A 19,833-nucleotide genomic window follows, 5' to 3' on the forward strand; every position below is an offset into this window, starting at 1 on the left:
GAACTTTTTGATGATAATCTAATTTATTGAGATGCGTGTGGCGATTGCTGCTGTCAGGTCAGGCGGAAGCCCCAGCAGCTTGTAGCGATTAATAACTGGGTCGGTTTGAAGGTGACGTTTATGACGGTCTGCTTTAATGATAAAGTAAACTCTGAGATTAAAGTGGACATTTTGAGTATTAAAGCTGAAATTTCCACTTTAATCACAAAAGACACCTTTACATTGTGTCCGTAACTTTTAAAAAAAAATAAATAAATAAAATAAAGACGGCACAGAAGATGGTATGTGATATGCAACGCTTGAATATAAAAGCACCACGAATGCATTTGTATGTCAGCATTTTGCTTCACCAAATCGAGCCACGCGTACATCGATCCTGGAGGATCCTCAAAGCAGCTTTCTGTCACATGAGGATAGTAAACAGAGACCCTGATGTCATCACACTGCGCCTCCCGACTTCTTGCTGGCACACTCGTCACGTTGATCTCAAATGAATGCGTTCTGAGTGTGAAGTATAAACCGTCCCTAAATCATCACTGGCGCTGCCAATCAGTTTTAGATGTCCCAGAATTAGTCCAATGGAGACCACCTGTCTGGGGATTCAGTTTATTGTACGCCATTTTCTTTACACAGAGAACCACAGGCACCTGGGATAAGCGACTAAGTAGGGTCACGGACAGGAGGACTTTAGGGTCCTTGTGGAATTTTAGAAGAATTAAATGAGCAGGACTGGCGAGCTTTGGTGGGCTGAGTGGCCCGTTCTCATCCAGATTGCTGTAATGTTCTGATTTAATGTCTTCAGCAGTCTGATGAAATGAGAAATTCAACAAACAAATGGATGATACTAATAGTGATGATGATGATGATAATAAAGAAATAAAATTGTAGCAGAATGCTATTCTAACAAAAAAACAAACCCGATAATCATAGATTAATGTTCTCCTTCTTTCGGCTGCTCCCGTTAGGGGTCACCACAGCGGATCATCTTCTTCCATCTCTTCCTGTCCTCGTTGTTCTGTCACACCCGTCACCTGCATGTCCTCTCTCACCACATCCATATCCCTTCTCTTAGGCCTTCCTCTTTTCCACTTCCCTGTAAATGATAATAATAGTACTGATAATGATGATGATGATAATAAAGAAATAAAGTTGTAGCAGAATGCTATTCTAACAAAAAACCAAACCGGCAGTGCACTGTGAATCTGTGGTCAAGTCTGTAAGGCTTTGCTCACATTACCAGGCTGAAGGGTCTCAATCTGATTTTCGTTGCCCTAATGTGACTCAAATCGGCTGTGTGGGCACAGAAATTGGAAGTTGGAGGGTCTGAGCCTCCTCCTCCTCCTCCATGTAAGCGGCTTCATCGTTGTTTGACTTGAGCCCAATAACAAATCATTCATGTCTGATTCATGGGAGGGAGATTGTAGCACACAGTCCTGTGGCCCACCAGTGTTTTGTATGTGCTTGTCCAGCTTGACAGACGGGTGGTTGGTGAGAATACCCAGTAGCCGGTTGCACGTGGAAGGAGTTGGTCCTCATGCATGGAGTTTGTCGGTCAGCTGACTTGGTATGGTGGCGTTGAATGCTGAGCTGAAGTCAACAAAGAGCATCCCATTGTAGGTGTTGGGCTTTTCAAGGTGCGAGAGGGCGGCGCGCAGAGCCACACGGATGGCATACTCAGTCGTTCTGTTTGCCTGGTATGCCAACTGGTGTTGGTCGAGATCAGCTAATGTGACGGATTAGCAGTCATTCAGAACGCTTTGCAATAGCAGCGTTGAGAGCGACTTGTCGACAGTCTTTGTTTTTTTTTTGGAGCGGGCACGATGGTCATGGATTTTGGGCACGAGGGTCCTATGCATAACTGCGCACCGAGGCCTGTAATGTGAACGCAGCCACTGAGTAGGCGAATGTGAATCATCAGAAGCACACGGTCGTCTAGCATTAAGAATTCCGTTACAGCACAAGACCTGATTTTGAGGTTTACGTCGTCCCCGTAGACTTCTCACTGAATTGTAACTGATTTCACGTCACTGGAACGTTTTATTTCTGAGGCCCGGCAACAAATAATTGCTGACACTGAATAGACAAACCGGCATAATCGTTTTTTGTAACGTGTGCCACTGCATAGCCATCGGTTATCAGTATACCTCCGTAGTGGTCACAACAGTAATAGTCGACCATCTTGATGATAAAGGCAGACTGACGTAATGGAGAAACTGGTGACAAAATACAATGACCAGGAGCGAGTTACTTCATCTTACAATTCTCAGTTGTAGAATGGCGATTGTATCTTTTTAAATGCATTTTCCTGCCACAGTCGCCTATCTGCTAAGTGCTAAGCAGTGGTGGCAGATTGTTTACTTGTGGCCTAGTTGAATAACTTTTGTGGGAAACGCTGAGAACCGCATCCATTCATTTTTTAAACCACATGGAGCGAGTAGCCATTGGGCTGATCGGCCAAATGGAAGAATTAAGTGGATAAGACTGATGTGCTTTGTTAGCCTGAATGGTCCAGATTGTTTCAGAAGCATCACCGAGGAGAGTAGCAGGCCATCACAGGGTATACTTTGTCACACGGGGCCAAAGCCGTGTCCTCAATTAACGTAACCTGCGCACCTTTGGGATGTGGCGAGAAACCAGCGATGAAAATGAAAACTCCACACCGAGAAGTGCCCAGGCCAAGATTCTACAGCCATAAAGTGGCAGCGCTGACCACTGTGCCACCGTGCTGCCCGCAGAGAGGTCGTTTTGGGCAGTCCTCTGCCAGCATGCCTTTTAGTCCCAGTCTCTTATAACCATGGTATTTCCGATGGGGTTGTCAAAAGTATCGTGTGTTGACTCGCTTTTAGGGGCTCGAGGCTGCGGGCCTGTTAATGTTCACTGAGCCATTCCTCCTGTGATTTTTGGGCTGTGCAAGAAAAACTGCTGGTGTTACTTTTCTGAACAATTGTTCACAAAAGAGCACATCAATGTTCTTTTTACTTGAGTGCTCCCTTCATGCTTGTTTTAAAGTCTACGTGTATCGCTGACGAGACGTATTCAGTGGCATTTGTCACATTTCATTGTACTGCCTCGGTGACAGCATTTGTGTTCCTCAATGCTAAAATCTGCCAACTTCTTGTCTTTTCATTGTTTACAGAACTTTACTCTTACATTTTACAAAAGTGTTTGCAATGAATGACTAACATTTCTATTATTTGTTTTCATAAATGTGAAGATTTGAATGCGTTCAGAATTGCAGTTTATTTGCTATATATTATGCAGCCCAATAATACAATACACTACAATACAATTTATTTTTATGTAGCTCAAAATCACACAAGAAGTGCTGCAGTGGGCTTTAACAGGCCCTGCCATTTGACAGCCCCCCTCCAGCCTTGACTCTCTAAGACAGGGGTGTCGAACTCCAGTCCTGGAGGGCCGCAGTGGCTGCAGGTTTTCATTCTAACCATCTTCTTAATTAGTGACCAATTTTGCTGCTAATTACTTCTTTTAATTAACTCGACTCAGGCCCTTTAGTTGTTTCTATTTCCTTAATTACCAGCCAAACAATAATGAGACACAAAACAAGCTGCCACATCACACAATATCTGAAAATCAAGAAAGGTAATGGTCTCAGTAAGGTTGATCTCTCAACTCGCCAATACACTTTGACGATGTTCTTATAAAAAACAAAAAATGAACAGTTTTGGAAATGTCTGCTGTCGCAGAACAAGAGCAGCAACAAGCTGTGGAATTAAATAACGGGTTTAATTCACAGCAAGCATCAGCTTCTCATTAAGAAACTGGTTGGAGTTTGAAGCCCCAGTTTAAGCTGGTCATCTGTCGGCTCGTTTCACATCTCATTTCTGTTTGGCTGTCATTTAATGAGGAAACAAATCAATTCAGAGGACTGAATCCTTCTAACATGGCTGTTAAAGGGGAAAAAGTGAATTAGCAGTGAAAACTGGTTAGGAAAAGGGTTAGAATGAAAACCTGCAGCCACTGTAGCCCTCCAGGCCTGGAGTTTGACACCCGTGATCTAAGAAAACAAGGAAAATCCCCTTGTGAGGAAAAAATGGCGGAAACCTTAGGAAAGGCAATTCAAAGAGAGACCCCCTTCCAGGTACGTTGGGTGTCAAAAAAAATGGGGTGCAGCCAAATAATCAAACCATCAGGTCCGCAAGTAATAATAATAATAATAATAATAATTCATTACATTTATATAGCGCTTTTCTCAGTACTCAAAAGAGCTATCCACACAGGTAGGAACCGGGAAGCGAACCCACAATCTTCCACAGTATTTGGACGGTGAGATGATTTTCCTAATTTTGTCTCTCTGTGCGCAGTCACTGTGGATATGAAAGAAAGCAGACAAGCTTTAATCCAAGGGGTTTACCAAAAATATCACAGGAGCCGTTTAGGAATGACAGCCATTTTTACTTTCTCATATACAAAGTACAGTAATCCCTCGCTATATCGCGCTTCAACTTTCGCGGCTTCACTCTATCCCGGATTTTATATGTAAGCATATCTAAATACATAACGCGGGTGTCTGTGGACAATGGGTCTTTTTATTTCTGGTACACGCTTCCTCAGTTGGTTTGCCCAGTTGATTTCATACAAGGGACGCTATTGGCGGATGGCTGAGAAGCTACCCAATCGGAGCACACAGTTTCTGTGTGCTGATTGGCTCAGCGACGGAGCACAGAATTCGATTCCGCTGCGTCAACCAGGAAGTCTCGTCTCGCTCATTCAGCATCAACATGTTTCGCTGTGTAAAGAATTAACTTTTGTGCTCATCTTTGTGCGTAGTCAAGCCCTTCGTTATGGCTCCAAAACGATCTGCTCCTGCTACTGCTTCAGGGGCCATGCCCAAGCGCCAATGGGAGATGCTAACGATTGCCAAAAAGGTAAAAGGTTTGGATATGTTTTGTTTAAAAAGGAGGAAAAGGAATATAAGGTCTACGGCCACAATGTCCTTTAACCAGGGCGCATAACGAGTGGTAAGTGGACGTAATAAGGCGGTAAGGTTTATAAAGCCTTAAAATATCGTCTTTAATAAAAGCCCTGTGTGCGTCCATGTGTCCGTTTGTGTGTGTCTTCTGGTGAAGTGCACATGCGTGGGGCACGGTGCGATGCTTCAAAGGCAGCCTGACGCGTCACACAAGACAGAGAGGGCGGGACCTATAAAATATCGCACGGCCGATCCAATCGGATTTCGGTAAATGAGGTAAGACCTAACACACAAGGCAAGAAAAATCCAATCGGGTATTGAGACTCTGAGACCAGCTTCCCCAAAGAGGTGGGATTAGTGTGTGTTGTTGTGCAAGTGTTCACTCTGAGGATGCCAGATTTGCGATTAAGAAGCTTGGCCCGGTAAAGTGTCAGTCGTTGAAGAGGTTTTCCTAAATATACGAATTTTCATGATATTACAATAGGATGACTTTTAAAAGTAGATTTATTTTCGCGTACATAAAATCCGTTGTTGGGGAGACGCCATACATACAATAATCAGCTCCACGCCAGCACAGATTAAAATACTTGCTGGAGAGACGTATTACTGCGAGAGAAAATTAAAGGCACACAATACAGTGACGCATATTACAGCCACATACGAGCCAGGATTACTGTAACAGAAAATAGACGGTCCCTTGTCATTTAATATAATAATAATAATTCTTTACATTTATATAGCGTTTTTCTCACTACTCAAAGCGCTCAGCAATTGCAGGTTAAGGGCCTTGCTTAAGGGCCCAACAGAGCAGAATCTCTACAGTAATCCTTCGCTACTTCGCGGTTCACTTTTCGCGGATTCACGACTTCGCGGATTTTATATGTAAGCATATCTAAATACATAACGCGGATTTTTCGCTGCTTCGCGGGTTTCTGCGGACAATGGGTCTTTTTACTTGCTTCCTCAATTGGTTTGCCCAGTTGATTTCATACAAGAGATGCTATTGGCGAATGGCTAAGAAGCTACCCAATCAGAGCACGCAGTTAAGTTCCTGTGTGCTGATTGGCTCAGCGACGGAGTGCTGCATTAACCAGGAAGTCTCATCTCACTCATTCAGCATTAATGTGCTACTGCTGCAGGGGCCATGTCCAAGCGCCAACAGAAGATGCAAATGATTGCAGAAAAGGTAAAAGTTTTGGATATGTTGAAGGAAGGGAACAGCTACACCGCTGCAGGACACCATTACAGCATCAATGAGTCCACGATTCTTTTTATTTAAAAAGGAGGAAAAGCATATAAGATCTACGGCCACAGTGTCCTTTAACCAGGGCGCAAAACGAGTTGCAAGTGGACGTGATAAGGCAGTAGTCTGGATGGAATCTGCTTTAGGAATCTTTGCAACAAGGTCGACGACGTCATGACCGCCTACAAGCTGCTACGTGTACTTCGCTATACAGTAAGTGTAAACTTATCTACTGATTTCATATTGCTTAGCAGTTGCCCCTGTTATTAATAGAGTAAAGGGTGGGTTGTAAACAATACAGGGAGGGTTTAGAAATGTCCAAATACACATTAAATAATTAAATAAATATGGTGTCCCTACTTCGCGGAAATTCAGTTATCGCGGTCGGCCTTGGAACCTATCTCCCGCGATAAGTGAGGGATTACTGTATTGGCATTTTCGGGATTCGAACCGGCAACCTTCCGATTGCCAGTGCAGATCCCTAGCCTCAGAGCCACCACTTTGCCTCATATAATAGGCCTAATATAAACTGTTCTTACTAATGTTTACGCACTACTCTTCTACCGCCTGTTATTGTAACGGGCTTAATGTCTAGTATATAAATAATAACTATAAGGTCGCTACTTCACGGATTTTCACCTATCGCAGGGGGCTCTGGAACGTAACCCCCGCGATAGGTGAGGGATGACTGTACAGGGAAAGTATTGTAATCATCCAAAAATTTGACCTTGACGTTTTGATGAATCTCAACATTTTAGACCCCTCGGAGTCCAAAAATACCATTTTTGGAATCTCTGTGTGTTTGTCTGTCTGTAAACACGATAACCTGAGGACGCTTTCACGTTGGGCAACCAAATTTTGCATACAGGTATCGAGTACAAACATCGATTTTTATCAACTTTTGAGTTCTTTCCGCTAACTGGAAGTGCTGCTTTACCTTTTATTCATGCAGCTGCAGAGTCCAATTTGTTCAACTTTACTTTTATAATAATTGATCAATATATTATTAATTTGATGTTGATGGTTCTTTATTTTTTTTGTGTTCTTTATTTCGCCTTATAAAATTTCTTGTATTAGGAATTTGTTAGTTTTCACATACCCCTTGGGGTCAGAGCGCAGGGTCAGCCATTGTATAGTGCTCCTGGAGCAATTACAGGTTAAGGGTCTTGCTCAAGGGCCCAGCAGAGTAGGACCTCTTTTTTTGGCAGTGACGGGGATTTGAACCGGCAACCTTCTGGATACCAGTGCAGATCCTTAGCCTCAGAGCCACCGCTCTGCCCTAAAGTGTACATAATATAAAAACAGAACCCTTGTCTTGCGGTTTATTCCTCAAATATCCATCCACATATCTGAGTATACGAGAAAGTCGAGGGGAAACCACTCCTGATTTTTATAGAGGGTCCCCCCATTTCCAAGGGCTCAAAAGTATTTGGATGTTTGACTGACCGGTTGTCCCATAGTCAGGGGTCAGCAGGTCCCTTGTTATTTCATGAACTGTTCAGCAGTTTGAAGGTCTGCAGTCTACTCCAAGTGTGGAATTTGCCTTTGTCAGCTGTCACTGTCACCTCTCACTATGAGGACCATGTAAGTAAGAACAGGCCACCATTAGGCAGAGAAAACCAAACAACCCCATCGGAGGGACGGCAGAAACACTAGGAGTGGTCATCTCAATCATTTGGTGGATTCTTAAAGAGAAGGAACACACAGGTGAGCTCAGCAACACCAGAAGGTCTGGACAATCACAGAAGACAACTGTACTGGATGATCACAGAATTCTGTCCTTGGTGAAGAAGAAGAACCCCTTCATGACATTTAGCCAAACCAAGACTACTCTGTCACTGTCAAAGTCTACAATCAAGAGAAGACCTCATGAAAGTAAAGACAGAGGGTTTACCACAAGGTGCAGACCACTGGGACACCTCACTTTTAGGAAGGACTGATTAGATATTTTGTATAAGCCAGTCCAGTCCAGTTTTCTTTGGATGAATGAAACTAAGATCAGTATGTATGAGAATGATGGACAGAGAAGAGTATGGAGAAGAGAAGAGACGGCTCCTGATCTGATGAACACCACATCATCTGTGACAGGGCTGTTCTTAGGTTTTTCGGGGCCCTAGGCAAAGGAACCTGTTGGAGCTTTGCTGTTTCTATCCGTATGAATGCATAATAATTATTTTATCCGTATAAATGTGTAACAATTAGTGAGGTAAAGCTTATCATTTTGATTATACTGTACAGTAATCCCTAACCAATCGCGGGGGTTATGTTCCAGTGCCCCCCGCGATAGGTGAAAATCCGCGAAGTAGCGACCTATATTTATTTATTTTATTATTTATACATATTTTAAGGCTTTATAAACCCTTCCCACACTCTTATAAACACTTCCTATGCTCTTAAACACTTTCTACATTCTTAAACACCGCAGACCAACACTGCACACAGCGATCAGACGTCGATGTGTCTGCACTCGCTTTGTGAAGGGGGGCAGCTGAACTCACGCTGAGCAGAAATGGACTTTGTGCTGCTTCTGCCAAAATGCCTGCTTGTCGCTCTGCGCGTTCGGAAGGAGGAGGAGGAGTGTGGGATTGTGAGGGCCGAACGCACCTTTGCTCAAACCCCCCCTCCCCGGAAGCGCAGTACGCTCCTGCCACTTCGCATTGTCAAGGGGGTGGGGAGCTGAATGAACGCTAAGGAGAAGTGGACTTTGTGCTGGCTTTGTGCTGCTTGTCGCTCTGCGTGTCAATAATTTAAAAGCCTGTACATCACCAATTTTCCTGTCTCACTGTCTTGACTTGCGTGAAGTTAAAATGTTTTATAATAGTGAGATGTTACTCATATCCTTAGCCCGACATCCACATATCATATGTGTTAACAAAGTGTGTTTTATAAGTTTACATGTGTTTAAAGCATGTGAGATGGGTATTTTAAGGCTTAAACTATAAAAATGTTTATTTATATGGTCTTTCTATATCGCGGATTTTCTCCTGTTTTTGACGGGTCTGGAACATAACTTCCGCGATAGGCGGGCAATCACTTGTATTTAAAAACCCGCGAAGTCGTGAATCCGCGAAAAGTGAACCGCAAAGTAGCGAGGGATTACTGTATATTATATACCAGATTTGAGAGGAACATGTCAAAGGAACCTACTGACTAAAGCTAATGTAGCATGTAAATCAGACCTTTAATGTAAAAATACCTTGCGTACTTTCATTTTTGCAAAGTCTTTGATTAATAATAAATAATAATAAGTTACATTTAAGTGTGAATAATCAAGGGAGTCGATGACTTCGTGCTCAACTGATATTAATGCTAAGCCATTATAATCAATCTGATGTGCAGACGTCCAGGTAGGTGAGGAGCAGGATCTGCCCTCCCATTGGGGACCCACCATCACTGTCGAAGCTGCCTGTCGTCCCTTGTTTCCTCTCTGCTCATATGTAACCATACTGATAATTCTCCCACCGAAAATTTGTACTTCTGAAATATGAACCTGTAAGTTGTATTTGGTTACAGGGCGGGGCCCTTTGGCAGTGGGGGCCCTAGGCGGTCGCCTACTTTGCCTGTGCCTAAGAACGGTCTAGTCCGTGAGACGTGGAGGAAGTGGAGTGTTATGTTCTGATCATCATGGCTGCCAATGGATAGGGATGGGAATTGATAAGATTTTCACGATTCCAATTCCATTTTCGATTCTGTTTAACAATTTGATTCTTTATCGATTCTCCTATTGATTCTTATGTTTAAAAAAGGAGAACACACAGGTCGATTAGCTTAGAACTTTGTTTTATATCTTATCTTTGAACAAGATAGAAATTTAGGAGTAGCATGACCTTACAAACCCAACAGTGAGATCTTAAGAGATCCACAGCCTACAGCTCCTCAATGGGGTGCCATGGGGTCCCCAGAAAAAAATGTGTAAATGTAAAATAATAATAAAATAAATATTCTTCTGTAGCAATAACAAAGTATAACATAAATTATTCTGTGGCAATTACACAAGAATGTCCAGTAACATTTACACTCTCCTTTTTAAAAGTATATATGAGCTGAACACTCAAAAATAAAACTACATCAGCCAGCAACAAATACAATCAACTCAAGTCCAATGGAACTGTGCACAGTGCAATTCTGCAACCATCAACTATTTTGACAGCTACATCCATGTTGGCCGCATTATCAACAGTGGCTGCCACAGCCTTGTCTTTGATACCATACTCCTCCAAGATCTCCTCAGTCTCCTCTGCTACAGCTGTCCCTGTCTGTGCGTGGTACACTGGTTTGGTTTTGAGGACTTTTTCTTGAGCCTGGCTATTCCTGACATAATGCAGCGTTACTGTGAGGTAATGATCTTGACTAAAACTTGCCCATCCATCTGCAGTGACGGCTGCCTTCAACACATGTTTCAGCTCAGAAATGGAAACGGATGAAACATCTGGTAAGAGGAGAACACGCAAATTTGACATTCCCTGACTTAGCCTACAATTAAACACATTCACTTACCGAAAATCGGGGGCATCTACTGTGGCAAATGGGTGCAAGCCTTTTACCACAAACTTAGTCACTGCTCGGTGACATTCGTCTATCCTGGCCGGTGTCATTTTACTTTTCCCCGCCTCTGTGAAAGGAGAAGCTGCCGGTACACTGCAGCGAGAACTGCCAGCATCTGAGACAGCCAGACTCTGTCTGTCTCTCTCGTCATGGTCATCTAAATGCAATGCACAATAATAGCAGGTTTTGCAATAAGGCAAATCGCGCTAACATAATATGCAATGTTAGTTGATTAGTTACCTGCCGTATTAAGGGGAGAGGACGTGCAAACGTTACCGCTGCTGCTGGGTTGAGATTCACTAGTCCGGAGCGGATCAACAACACAACATTCATTTAAGGTTATCGCGTGTTTTGTGTGCAAATGCTTTTGCATATTCGTAGTGTTTCCTCCCTTTGATGAAATATCTACTTTGCAAGTATTGCAAGTTGCCCTGTTGTCATCCTTTCTCGTAAAGTATAACCAAACTTTTGAGCATTTGTGCCGCTTAGGCGCCATGTTTCCTGCTGGGTAAATGACGCTACGCAACGCGGTGACGTCATTCGAGGCGACTGGAATCGATAGGGGAATCGTTTGCAAAAATGGCATGCAATTCCAAGGAATTGAAACAGTGGGAACCGGTTCTCAACAAGAACCGGTTTTCGATGCCCATCCCTACCAATGGAAGTCACTCACTGGTGTTTATCGCTGATATGACTGCTGTCAGAAGTCGCAGGATGAATTGTGAAGTGTAGAGGGTGCTATACTGTCTGCTCAGAGTCGCACAAACGCTGCACAACTGACAGGACGACAGATGGACAAGGAGACCAAACACACTGGGACAGCAAACTGAGGGCTTTACAACACAAAGAAGTGGAATATTCATCAATGGCCGAGTCCGTCAACTGACCTCAACACAACTGGACGTGCAGTTCGCTGACTGAACACAAAACTGACTTACACACTTTCTAGATGGTGTCCTGTCAAGTCACTTTGCCACAGGTGGCCTCCAGGCAAGATCTAGACTGGGGGTCCCCAACTTCAGTCCTGGAGGACTACCATGGCTGCAGGTTTTCCCATTCTCACCCTTTTCTTAATGAGTGACCTGTTTTTGCTGCTAATTAACTCCTTTTCCATTCATTTTAATTGATTTGCTCTCAAAGACCCGGACCCCTTAATTGTTTCTTGTTCCTTAATTAGCAGCCAAACAATAATGAGGTACAAAATGAGCCACAAAAACTGGCGTCCATCACACAGTATCTGAAAATAAAGAGCGATGAAGGTCTCGTGAATGTCGATTTGCTCAGGTCCCCAAAACATTTCAACAGAACTCTTAGAAATGAGAAAATTAACAATTTCAGAAATATCTGCTAATACACCATGAGAGCAGCAACAAGCCACGGAATTAAAGAACGAGTTCAGTGAACAACAAGAATGGGCGCCTAATTAAGCCCTGACTTAGGTGGTCTTCTGTTGGTCACTCACTTCACATTTCATTTCTGTTTAAGGAAAGAGATGAAGTAATTGGTATCCTTCAATAAGGGCGCGCACAAAAAGGCGAGTTTCAAAAGGGCGACCTCAATTGAGCGAATGTTTTAATATTCTTGCTTTCACCTTTTTATACGTTCAATCATTGCCTTTATCTGATAAATTTTCTGTAATAATTTTGTTGCGTTTGCCTTTATTCGCTGTGCCCAATTGAGGTCGCCCTTTTGAAGCTCGCCTTTTTGTGCGCGCCCTTATTGAATAGAACTGAATTAATTCAGAGGAACAAATCTTAAAAACAAGTCCATTGAAATGAAAGGAAAAGGAGTTAATTAACAGCAAAAACGGGTCACTGATTAAGAAAAGGGTTGGAATGAAAACCTGCAGCCTCTGCGGCCCTCCAGGACCAGAGTTGGGGACCCCCTGATCTTGAGGTTGCAGAATGAAAGCAGATAAGGAGGCACCTGAGCACAATTTGGAGTCCCAAGGCAAAGGGTCTGAATACTTCTAGCAATAAACGATTTCAGTTTTTGATTTTTTTAGTACATTTGCAGACCTTTTATTCAAACCATGTTGTCACTTTGTCATTAGAAATTATTGAGTGCAGAGTCTTCCTTTTTCTTCTTCTGGCTGCTCCCATTTAGAGGTCACCACAGCAGATCATCCGTTTCTCTCCGTCTTTCACGTCATCCTCTGCCACACCGACTGCCGTCATGTCCAACCCCACACCACCACATCTAGAAATCTCCTCTTTTCCTCTCGCCTGGCGGTCCCATTCTCCACATTCTTTTCCCGATGTCCCCCTCAGTTCTCCTCTTCATGCGCCCAAACCATCTCAGTCTCACCTCTGTCACTTGGTCACCACTCTGTCGTACCCTTGTGGACCCTCTAATGTGCTCAACTCCTAATCCTGTCCACCCTTGTTACTATGAAAATCGCAGCATCTTCTAGCTCTTGTATTTTATTTATTTATTTATTTATTTATTTATTTATTGAGTGCAAATTGCAGGACAAAAATGGCAAATGTATCCATTTTAAATTAAATGTACAAAAAAGTAAAGTGTGCAGAAAAGAGAAGTGGTCTCAATGCTTTATGAATCCACTGTACGTCTGGACACATTTTATTGACAAATGAACTTGGCTGGTCAGACACAAATAATCAGAAATGAGTCAGAAATCACAACGGAGTCCTTCGTAGCCGTACTGTGACACAGAGAGCTGCATTGTGACCTGTAATTCTTAAACAAAGCTGTTTTCATTGTTTCTTTCTCGTGAAGGGGCTTTTGTTTAGTTTTTAGGGTAAAGTTCAGAGACGACTTCACTGTAACCCTCCTCTGCAGAAGTAACATGGCGTCTGTCACATCATCAGCTAATATGAGGGCAGCTACACAAACAGCAACGGGCAAGAAACAGTAATTATAAAGAATGATGTGGGACACAAAGGAATGTGAACAGTAAAACTAAATGTAAACAGGTTAGACAATGACGAAGTGGCGTAAGTGATGAGGTTCACTGATAGGAAAGTTGGAGCATTTCAGCTTTTTATTTACTTCATCCAAGAGTCGGTCATTACATTTCAACGTTTGGTAACAGTGAGTCATATTCAAAAGTCATAAGATATGGAAAAAGATGATCTGCTGTGGTGACCCCTAACAGGAGCAGCCAAAAGAAGAAGAAGAATTCAAAAGTCATAGCAATACTAGAATGCAGTTCTGCCCGTCAGTACACTCCATTAAATCCACGCGTTTTCACGGCACTTTGTAAAAGAGTTAAAAACGGAGCACAAAGAGGCCTGTGGGGGCCCAGTGGCTTTCATGAACCGCAAACTGCAGTTTGACTGAATGTGAGGTCGTGGCGGAGGGTCTCTGGCCAATTGTTGTGCAGTTTTCTTAAATATAACGTTTTTGAAAGTTTACCCAATAGTCGTTTCCAATTATTAGCAATTGGAAAATATTTATTAATACAACATGATCAATGCGATCGTAAAATCAGTATTGATATGAAAGGAGAAAAAGAATTAAAAGAGGTTCCCCATCAAACTACTGGTATTAATATGAGTTAAAACACAGAAATTGATTAAAATTCTATAAGAGCTTGGAGAGGGACTGATATATTGTATAACGGGAATATGTGTGAGTATATATGTATGCGCGCGCACGCGTGTGTGTGTGTGTGTGTGTATGTATATATATATATATATATACTAGCCAACCATACGCCGCATAATCAGGCCGCTTTTTTAATGATTTTTAAGCACAGGGAAAAAATTAACATTTGAAAAATCCGGAGGAGAGGGGAAGGACGTTGATGGGCGGGGTGAAGCCTCGCGAAGCATCAACATGTTTGAAGCAATTGTGTCGGAAATCGTATCGAAGCTTCGAAGCATTTGACACTCGCCTCTCTCGTGACTCCTCCTGGCCATTTTTATTAACGTTACAGAAAGTTATGATACACTTCAATGACGTCTGTTAAAAGTCGTATTGCTTTTATTTTTTCGTAGCTACAGACTGACAACGAAGAGAAGGGTTCGTCAGCAGCTTCTAGTGTCTGATGTCTAAAAAATATAAATATAACTAATGCCGACAGGCAGAATGCACTGTACGATAGCAAGAGTTAAACAAAATAAGACGCCTCACCTCATGCATTCCCGGCTCTTTCAATTAGTATTTACTTTTGTACTGTATCATTATAATCGCTCTTGTTATTAGTATTATAATTAACCCTGATCTTTTCTTGAGATCACATTTAATAGCCTTAAATGTTTTGTTTGGTCTGTCTTAATTAAAACTGAGTAGACAGAAAATAAAGGTTTATCCCTGTACTTTGCCATGATAGAGGTAAGGACATTTGAGAAAGAAAAGGTGAAATCCTTAAATCACAGATGTCATTATTCGATCAAGTATTAAAAACACAGTGTCGAAACCTTAGTATAGAACGGCCCATCACTGTTTGCGATTCTGGCCGCTTTTCGCGTACTGAGTTGTTTGGGAGTCACAGTTGAGAAACAGTTTTTTAATGTCTTTTAAGCACAGGGGAAAAAATGAACATGTGGCCTGGTGCATTGTGGAAGATTGTGGGTTCACTTCCCGGTTTGTCCCTGTGTGGATAGCAAATTATACGCGAGAAACAAACTGTTTTACACGCTGCAAACCAATCCGCGCCGCTTTTTCAATGTTTTTTAATCCTTCGAGTTGCTAATTAACTAACTAACACCCACCCACTCAGCTTGTGTGAAAAAAATGCGCCCGTTCTTTTATCAAAGACTTGGTGATCATGTTTTGTAGACTCAATATATATTGGCTTTTCACTCAGTGCGAGGGCGCGCATTCATCTGGGATTATTACATCTTGCTAGACTAATCTGCTACACGGCTGCGTTTGAAAAACCGACTTATCCCGGATGAGTTTCACCGGCATTAATGATTAGGAATCTGGTTGGAACAAAACCCTGCAGCCACAGGGGTTCACCAGGACCGAGTTTGGCAAACACTGTTGAACAGAGACGAAACCGACTCAGGTGAGGAGTGGGGGCGGGCAAAGTAGTTGGAGCTATTGATTATTTAGTGTTGTTTGCCTGGGTGTCTGATCTGCTCAACAGGATTATAAATAAAAGGAAAACAATGTGAAGGCAATGTCACAGGTGATCCTGTGGTATGTGTGTGTGTGTGCGCGCGGCTCTCGCGCTGCCTCTGTGTGTGTGTGCCCGTCTGTGTATGCCTCTGTTTCTCTCTGGCGTTGCCTCTGTGTGTGTGTGCGCGCGCGCGGCTCTCTCTCGCGCTGCCTCTGTGTGAACCAAGATTCCACTGAGGTTGACTAATGAAAAGTCAACGTAGCTCAGAGCTGCAAGTGGAATGTGGCACAGACAAACAGAAATGACGGCATGTTTTTCGAGGCGTCGCGTCCGAGTTGGTGGGAGTGACTGTGATTTTTTTCGTCGTATCCAATGGTCTAAGAGTTGGTGGGCGTGGCTCCTTCCTGCGTGCGCCATTGGCGTCTTACTTGTCGGCGGTTTAGTGAATCCACGCCCCTTCCGGCGTGCTTTCCATGGTCGGCTACTTGTTTCCTGGCTTAGTGAATTATATATATAGATATATATATATAGATATTGATATAGATATATATAGATATATATAGATATATATTCACGGCATTCGTAGTCTGTGTCACAATCTGAATGTATGGGTGGTTACCTACCAGGTAACGCTTGTGGTTGGCCAGCAATCTGCTAACATCCGCCACGGTGCCCTCAGTTTGTGAGGAGCAGATCATATATATATATAGATATAGATATAGATATATAGATATATAGATATAGATATAGATATAGATATATAGATATATATAATATGATACACACACACATACATACTCTATATATCTATATCTATCTACTGGTGTCTTTGCCCCCTGCTTGCAGCCCCCTGCCTGCGCTACCCGCTAGCCTCTTTGCAGTTCTGTCGCTCGCGTATGAGGATGCGGATGTCCAATTTAAACAGATTGTTATTTTCATGGGAATTGTTACATATGCATAATTGAACTAACTATTTTACATTACAGCAAGTAATTAACCGTAGTAAAAAAATAGTAAAACGTAATAAATTGAAAGAAAATTGTTTCATGTTGCATTACAGATATTCATTGCGTTAAACATTTTTGTTCTGTTTGGCTTTGAAATTAGCACACAAATTCTTTTTTTAAACTTACACTTTTACTGTAAACCTTTAGTAAAAACAATATTTGGAATTAACTTTTCGTCAAAATCACATTGAATTTTGATTCCGTGTTTGGAGTTACATCGTCACAAAGCAACGTGATTGCATTTCGTTTTTTTTTCTCTCTAATAAATTAAACAACTTTTTCAAATGTTTGTCCCTGTGATTTGTTGTCATAGCAAAAGCTATTCTAACAGGAAACTGTCAATGTTTTAATACAAATGGCATATCAAGATCTCCTTTGGTGTCTAATGTTATCCCCTGAAGATGAACTACATTACCTTTCTTGTCAGAACTGTTCGACCAATTTTCAAAACAATTAATCTCATCCCATTGCATAGCCCATCACTCAGACATAAATGACGCAATAACATTACGATACGCCCTTCTTTCAACGCTAATTCAGCCGGTGGGAGACTAGACGGTTAACGGTTGTAGATATTCTTCCTAATATTGTAAGTTGATGTTTTCATCTTCCGCACCATCACCACCAGCTGTTTCAGCAGAGTCTATTGATACGCATTTAACCAATTTGACATGAACCGATCGACAATTTTCGCATTAATTTGTTTGACTTTATCATTTCTCAGTGCTAGGATTGCCTGTGTACTCATTTCTTCTGTTGATAACCCTTCAGGATGAAATTGTTCAGTAAGATTTGGACATAATGTCTTCTTTAATTGGGAACTTAAAGTGAGGAAAATGTAAAAGTTTATAAGAGCTGCGAGCACAGGAACTGCGTCTGACAAAAGCATTCACACCAATGAGAGGTGAGAGGACCGCAGGCATGGGCCATGAATCGGAAATGATGGAGAGGAGGGTGGGACCTGAGATGAGACTACTGCCTAGAGATTTTTTTTTTGTAATAGACAGACAGAAAGATATCTATTATATAGTGCCTTGCATTCCCTCTATGTATTATATAGCGCCTTTCACATCTATCTGTATCTATCCATCTATCCATTAATTATGCAAACCACTATATCATAAATACAGGGTCACGGGGGGTCTGCTGGAGTCAATCCCAGCCCGGCACAAGGCAGGAAACAAACCCTGGGCAGGGCGCCAACCCACTGCATATCTATCTATCTATCTATCTATCTATCTATCTATCTATCTATCTATCTATCTATCTATCTATCTATCTATCTATCTATCTATCTATCTATCTATCTATCTATCTATCTATCTATCTATGATATAGTGCCTTTCATATCTATCTATCTATCTATCTATCTATCTATCTATCTATCTATCTATCTATCTATCTATCTATCTATCTATCTATCTATCTATCTATGATATAGTGCCTTTCATATATCTATCTATCTATCTATCTATCTATCTATCTATCTATCTATCTATCTATCTATCTATCTATCTATCTATCTATCTATCTATCTATCTATCTATGATATAGTGCCTTTCACATCTATCTATCTATCTATCTATCTATCTATCTATCTATCTATCTATCTATCTATCTATGATATAGTGCCTTTCATATCTATCTATCTATCTATCTATCTATCTATCTATCTATCTATCTATCTATCTATCTATCTATCTATCTATCTATCTATTATATAGTGCCTTCTATCTATCTATCTATCTATCTATCTATCTATCTATCTATCTGTCTATCTCTATTGTATAGTGCCTTTCATATCTATCTATCTATCTATCTATCTATCTATCTATCTATCTATCTATCTATCTATCTATCTATCTATCTATCTATCTATCTATCTATCTATCTATCTATCTATCTATCTATCTATCTATCTATGATATAGTGCCTTTCACATCTATCTACCTATCTACCTACCTACCTACCTATGGTTTTGTTAGAGGAATGGTGAAAACTATTGTTTTTAATAAACTTTGTTTCTGATAGATTCATTATAGAATAAATTAAACAATATGACTGCTTATAATTATGAGATTTTATTTTCTTTTAGGTTATATGTATTATGGATAAATAGTTTTGTTCATATTTTATTAATTTTAAAGAATTTTTGGTATTTTTATGGTCACTAAACAATAAGGACTACAGGATTTCATTTTATTAATAAAAAATAAACAGTTAACACCTGTGGTCTATAGTTTAATTTTAAAAATGCCAAAGCTGACTCTTTAATGTAGCACATAAGGCTTCTATACAACTGCAGGTGCTTAGTGTGAAAAGTTTTATGATGGAATTAAGAAAAGAAAAAAACATTGGTATCGAATTGTCAGACGCAGTAACATGAATTCAGAAATCCGTATTGGCCTTAATAAACCTGTTTGGAGTATATATAGTTGGGCTGCTTCCATCAGGCTTTATAAGTAATATAAACGTATGATATATTTCATAATGTAAACTATTACATTTTATAATAGAGAGAGAGAGAGAGTGTTCGGCTTAATCTTGAAATCTAGTAAGCTGAATACCCAGAACACCCTGCGAAAGCAGCAAAAGCCCCTCACTAGGGCTGAAAGGTTGCCGTTGAAGGAGACTGGCAATAAGGTGAAGAGCACATATTTTTCTTATATGCTACTTACACCATGTGTTTTGTAATGACAAACCAATAAAAAATGTAATGTCATATTTTGATGAATAATTAATTTGAAAAATGGTTATGTAATACAAGCCAATGAAGTTCAATGCTGTACAACTATAAATGATATAATAGACAACCAGCGGGGATGGAAGCCTCCCGTTACTCGTCTCACGTAATGCACACATCAGTTGTCCGCTCATTTGATCACAGCATGCTAAATTATTGATAACTGGAGACAGAAGCATTGGTGTACATCATAAACTGGAAGGACTTCCTCTTAATTCTGAGCTCTTGAATTGAAGACAGGACTCTTGACCAGTTAACTATAAGGGGAGTCGGATCTTCCATTTCAGGAGACACTGGCAAAAGTGTTTGGTATAAGAACTGATGGGAATG

At 41.3% G+C, this 19,833-nt stretch overlaps 1 protein-coding gene across 1 annotated transcript in view; it reads left to right on the top strand.

Annotated features, from left to right (window-relative positions):
- Positions 1-19,833, top strand: part of ranbp9 (RAN binding protein 9) — a 150,723-nt gene that overhangs the window by 8,645 nt on the left and 122,245 nt on the right. The gene's annotated exons all lie outside the window — the stretch shown is intronic.

The sequence above is a fragment of the Erpetoichthys calabaricus genome, chromosome 6 (genome assembly GCF_900747795.2).
Source record: "Erpetoichthys calabaricus chromosome 6, fErpCal1.3, whole genome shotgun sequence".
NCBI classification, from domain to species: domain Eukaryota; kingdom Metazoa; phylum Chordata; class Cladistia; order Polypteriformes; family Polypteridae; genus Erpetoichthys; species Erpetoichthys calabaricus.